Source organism: Dermacentor variabilis, chromosome 1 (assembly GCF_050947875.1).
Source record: "Dermacentor variabilis isolate Ectoservices chromosome 1, ASM5094787v1, whole genome shotgun sequence".
Classification (NCBI taxonomy): domain Eukaryota; kingdom Metazoa; phylum Arthropoda; class Arachnida; order Ixodida; family Ixodidae; genus Dermacentor; species Dermacentor variabilis.
In genome coordinates this window covers 193,359,670-193,365,935 of record NC_134568.1, presented here as the reverse complement: position 1 = coordinate 193,365,935, position 6,266 = coordinate 193,359,670, and positions in this window count along the sequence as shown.

The window sequence follows — 6,266 nt, the reverse complement described above, 5'->3', positions numbered from 1 at the left end:
TTATTCGTGTGCCTGAGGCATGCTTCTCTTTAAGAGGCTCCTTTCGGCCCCGTTATAAGAGTTGTTTCTCGTAATCATTCTCACTGTGCTTTACATTACATCGCTGTCCATCCAAGTCGAACTCTTTCGTCAAGTTACACCACATTATTGACAAAAAATACATGCAAAATTTTAATATTTCAAGACCCTTAAAGGTCACAATTAATGGCAACACTTCCATCAAGCTCACTGATAAGAGAGAGAGAGATAGAAGGGAAGACGGAAAGGCAGGGAGGTTAACCAGACTGAGTCCAGTTTGCTACCCTACACGTGGGGAGGGGAATGGGGAGTGAAAGAGGGAGAGAGAGAACTTAAGTGTAGGATGTCTATAGTCGGGCACTCTAGTCTGTTGCCCTCAGGTAGCGAAAAAGCGCTCGAACTGCTTTCTGGGCCAATGAACTGTGAGGCCAGGCTCCCAAGATCTTCGCTTCCGTAAATGGCCTGTCATCCAGTCTATTCAAGGCACACTGGAGAGTCGCACGTTGATTATCGAAGCGAGAACAGTGGCACAGAAGGTGACTGATGGTCTCTTCACACTTGCACTTAGCGCACATTGGTGAATCCGCCATTCCAATACGATAGCTGTAGGAGTTGGTGAATGCTACTCCTACCCACAGCCGACACAGCAGTGTTGCGCCACGTCGTGGAAGGTTCGCTGGTAATGTAAGTTTCAGTGATGGGTCGAGGCTGTGTAAACGACACTTAGAGTTCTGTGGTGTATGCCAGCAACCTAACGTGATTGTACGAGCGAGACTGCGAAGCTTTCTTGCAGCGTCGACTCTGGATAAAGGTATAAGGAGTGTCGGTGAGCCAGCCTGGGCACGTCGGGCAGCGTCATCGGCGAGGTGATTACCAACGATGCCACAATGTCCCGGCAGCCACTGAAATATGATATCATGTCCTCTTTCAGATGCGCAATGGCAGGTTTCATTGATTTGTGACACCAGCTGTTCATAACTGCCACGTCGTAAACTTCGCAAGCTCTGGAGGGCTGCTTTCGAGTCACAAAATATTGCGCATTTGTTGGGCGGTTCTTTTTCAATGTATTCGACAGCAGCGCGAAGAGCGGCCAGTTCAGAACCTGTAGATGTCGTTACATGTGAAGTCTTAAACTTGATGACGACCGATTGAGATGGTAGAACAACGGCGCCCGTAGAATTTTCCGAGACGGAACCATCCGTGTAAACATGAATTCGGTTAGCGTATGAACAATGCAGAAGTTCCAATGTGATCTGCTTGAGAGCCGCGGTGGTCAGGCTAGCTTTCTTCACTATTCCTGGAACAGCAAGGTACTCTGGAGGCTTGTTCAAGCACCCCATAGGGGATGGCGTTCTTCTTGTGGGTGAGTGCCTCAAAGACAAAGAGTGCCGGTTAGCCGCAACTGATCTGGAGAACGCTGCCTTGGGTCTTTTCTCAGGCAAGCGAGCGAGATGGCGGTCAGGGACTCTCGATATATGGCGAACATGCACCCGGAGTGCGTCGATATCTATATAGGTCCTTATTGGGTGGTCTCTCGCGGTGGCAATTGTTGCCACGGTTGAAGCATTTCGAGGCAGCCCCAGACATGTTCGTAGGGCTTGGCCTTGCATGCTCTGTAGGACATGGATGTTAGTTTTGTTAGCATTGGACAGCACTGGTGTGCTGTATCGCAAGTATCCTAGGAAGAGCGTCCTGTATAGTTGAAGCATAGATGCCACGGATGTGCCCCACGTTTTACCGGCAAGAAACCTTAATATATGGGAGATAGAAGTAAGCCTCTTCTTCAAGTATGTGATGTGGGGGCTCCATGAAAGGTCTCTGTCTATAATAACGCCCAGGAATCGGTGAGTTTTTGCGTAGGAAATTGGTTGGTGGTCAATAGAAATGGGGTACCAGGTCATGGGCTTGTGGGTAAAGGCGACTAAGGCGCACTTCTCGGTCGAAATGCTGAGGCCTTGCACACGCAGGTACTATGATGTTAGGGTCACTGCTTTTTGGAGCCGTGCACGCACCTGGAGACGTGTAACTGCCGAGGCCAATATGCATATGTCGTCAGCATATATGGAAAGGTTTACTGTATGTGGTAGAACGTCGGCAAGGCCAAGGATTGCAAGGTTGAACAAAGTGGGGCTAAGAGCCCCACCCTGAGGGACGCCACGGTAAGTGTAATGGTCAGCAGTTCGGCCATCTGCACTGTGCACAAAGAAGGATCTTTTGAATAGATAGCTCCGAATCCACCGAAACATGCGTCCACCAATTCCATTATTTTCCAGGGCATCAAGGATGGCTTCATGCGTTACATTATCATAGGCGCTTTTCACGTCGAGGAATAGTGCAACCGATATACGCTTGTGGTGTTTTTCTTGTTGTACAGACGTGACTAGGTCGATGACGTTGTCAATAGAGGAACGGCCTCTTCTATAACCAGCCATGGCATCGGGGTATACGTTGCGGCGCTCAAGATACCATTCTAGGCGGGTGAGAATCATTCTTTCCATGACCTCCCCAACACAGCTGGACAGCGCAATGGGTCGGTAGGACGCTAGGTCAAGTGGCGACTTTCCAGGCTTCAGGAGCGGTATCAAGCGACTGGACTTCCACCGCTCAGGAACGACGCTATCATTCCATGACTGGTTATAACATTCCAGAAGTCTGCTTCGGCCATCTTCACCTAGGTGGCATAAAGCAGCGTAGGTGATGCCGTCTGGTCCTGGCGACGATGAGCGCCTGCATGAGGCCAGAGCAGCGTCCAATTCCTCAAGTGAGAAGGACACATTCAATTCTGGGAAGCGTGTCGCAGGAACCTCACCCAGAATTTCGCTATTTATGGTGACCACACTGCCCGCAATCTTCACACAGAAGTCTTCGGCTATATCGACCTGTGAGCGGCCTTGATGGAGGGCTAGGGCTGAGAATGGGTGTCGTTGCTGTGGAGACGAGCCAAGGCCGCGCACCGTCCTCCATATGATAGACAGTGGCTTGCGGGGGTCAAGTGATTCGCAGAACGTCTTCCACCGTTGTTCCTCCAGACTGTCCATACGACGTTGGATTTTCTTCTGTATACGTCGAGCGACTCTAAGGTCATGAATTGACTTCGTGAGCCTGTATCGCCTCTCGTCTCTTCTGCGAATAGTTCGAAGTTGGTCAAGTTCCATGTCAAAACCCGTACGTTTTTAGCGGATGTAAATGTTTACTTAGACGATTCCAGTACACTTGTAATAAGGTTCTCAATGGTGCCGGTAAATTCTTCTTTGCATGCCTCTTCCACCTTTGTCTTATACGTTGACCACCTTATATATGCTTGTCGGGAAGTACAAGAGGAGAAGCTTCCAAATCCAGTGATACTTAAGTAGGTGGGAATATGTTCACTACCATGAGTCTCGATGTCAGAGAACCATCCAACATTTTGATCAAGTTGCCGTGACACCAAGGTCAAGTCTAAGCAAACTGCTATAGTTCGAACCACGCAAGTACGTCGGACTGCCATCGTTCATAATGCTAAGTTCATGGTCGGAAGCAAATTCCACAAGTTTCCGGCCCCTGGAATCTATTCTGGAGCTTCCCCAAGCGAAGTGATGAGCATTAAAGTCTCCCGTGATAATCCAGGGTCCAGTAGTCGCCGTCAGGATGTCTCGCAATCGGTCGCCGTCGAACCGACTATATGGGGATATATAGTCGGTTCGACGGCAGTGGTGGCCATTCTTCATCCACGGCATTCTTTTCGGATGCTCCGTTATCTATGCACGGTTTGGAAACATTCTGCACTGAGGTTGCAGCAGATTCAACAGCAAGAGGCTGTGCGGCACGCGTATTCTTTGTGCGGAGAGCAGAATTCCTTGATGAGCGTCTGCGACGAGAACGACGTCGCCTGACGTCAGCAGCTGCTTCACGATGTGTCGACCGGTCCCTCACCATTTTCTTCAAGATGGAGAGTTCTCGCTTAACTCTAGGACATTCCTTTGATGAGGCATCATGGGGCCCTTGACAGTTCAGACACTTATAAGTTTTTGCCTGGCAGTTGCCTGCAGAGTGTTGTGCTGCCCAGCGGGAACATATAGCAGACTTTCCACAGACGGCGCTCACGTGGCCGAATTTCTGACAGTTTCTGCACTGAAGCGGCTTGGGAACAAAGGGCCGGACAGCATGTCGAAAATGACCTACCTTCACATGCGATGGAAGGCAGTCACCTTTAAAGACAATTTTCACGCATCTGGAAGTTCCGAGACGGGCCACCTGTAGTATGTGGGTCGTATGATTGGCAGGCTTTATCAAAAATGGTAAATCCTCGCCTGAGATGACCGCTCGATGTCATATATGACGCCTGTAATAGTTTCTTTTCCCATCGGGATGATGGTATGGACGTTCATGCCACCGAGAACAGTGACAGCTCGCAGAGAATCTAACGCCGACGCTTGGGTGACGTCTATCGCAACAATATTCTTCCGAGGGTTGACTCGTACGTCCTCAATGCCATTTGGCAACAGTCTCTCGAGTTCAACCGATGCAACTTGCCTGTTGAGGAACCTCATGTTGTCGGAGGGTAGCACAGGTAAGAAAAGGATGGTGTACTTCGGCGAACTCTGGGGAGTCCTCATAGTAGATGCGTCCACAGAGGCCCTAAGCATCCGCCGCTTTGCTTTCTGACTCAGGACAGTCACGTAGTCGTCGTCGGAGCTGTCGTCGCTCTCGGTCGAGTCTATCAGGGTAGCCTCGCTGTCGCTCTAGAGGCTGTTCCGCTTCCTTGAGGTTGCCGACGCGGGCGCCGCTACATCAGGTGGGAGTGCGGGTGGTTCCACTTCCATTCCCGTCGGGCAGGGAACAGCGTTCCCCGGAAGAAAGCGAGAATTACCACAAAATACTGGTGATGGAGAACAAACCCTCAGCAATAGGATCACTTCGTCGTCTTCGCTGATAACCTCACTGATAAGTCTACTTTTCAAGTTATTTAGGCAAATATTTAACATCAATGACACTACTAACAGCCCATATACAGTGTGTGTGTGCGTGTGTGTGTGTGTGCGTGTGTGTGTGTGTGCGTGTGTGTGTGCGTGCGTGTGCGTGTGTGTGTGTGTGTGTGTGTGTGTGTGCGTGTGTGTGCGCGTGTGCGTGTGTGCGTGTGTGTGCGTGCGTGCGTGTGCGTGCGTGTGTGTGTGTGTGTGTGTGTGTGTGTGTGTGTGTGTGTGTGTGTGTGTGTGTGTGTGTGTGTGTGTGTGTGTGTGTGTGTGTGTGTGTGTGTGTGTGTGTGTGTGTGTGTGTGTGGGTGGGGGTGTGTGTGTGTGTGTGTGTGTGTGTGTGTGTGTGTGTGTGTTTTACATCAAGTACTTTTTAAAGCATTCAAAAGTTACTCCAAGCACGTCACTACAGATTAATTATGTCTAAGCAGACATCATTTGCAAGAATAACCAAAGCAATTCATTCGCTACTTCAACTAACTACATTTATTGACTTCTTAGTTACACACCTTACGGCGCATGTTGATATTGGAAAGTTGAAAGAAATTGTCATAATAGTCTACCTCCGTGATTCTACATTTCATAACGGTCTTGCAAAACGTAATAGGTGCCGTGAAATGGTTCTTTCAATTTACCTGATTCCGCACGCAGCACAGCGAAGCACGGCTCGCAGTGCAACCTTCCTGTGACGCAGTAGGGCTGCGTAAAATGAAGCTTGGCTGTACGGCGCGACAAAGCAGTTCATTGTGCCCCTGCCTCTGAAGTGACTGCGCATCCAAGCGAAAGTCACGCACAGTGCCAATCGAAATAAAGTCGTGAGAATAGGCATTTGCGCAGGCAGGTTCATTTAACACCAAGTTTTTACGCCACGCAGAGTTTTGACAGAGAGCCGCATTTCGCGGTGCCTCGTGCGTAATCAGGTAAATTGAACGAATAACTTGAAGTCGCTTATTTCGGTCTGTACGGCTATATTTAAATGTAGAAACATGCAACTTGACTTTTATGACAATTCCGTTCAACTTTCCAATTTAAACATATGCCGCAAAATTGGGAACTAGGATGTTCATTAATTGTAGTTAGTTTAGTTAGTAAAGCGATTGCTTTGGTTTTTCTTGCAAACGATATCCGCCTGGGCAGATAATTCATCCGTAGTGACGTAATGCAACTAACTTTTCTAAGCTTTCTTTTATGTGTTCGAAGCAAAAAAATACAACACTGTAGTTGCCCACGTCCGCGCTCATTTGTGCAGTATATGGAAGCCAATAGAGAAGCTGATGAGAGCAACGCTCAAAAAAA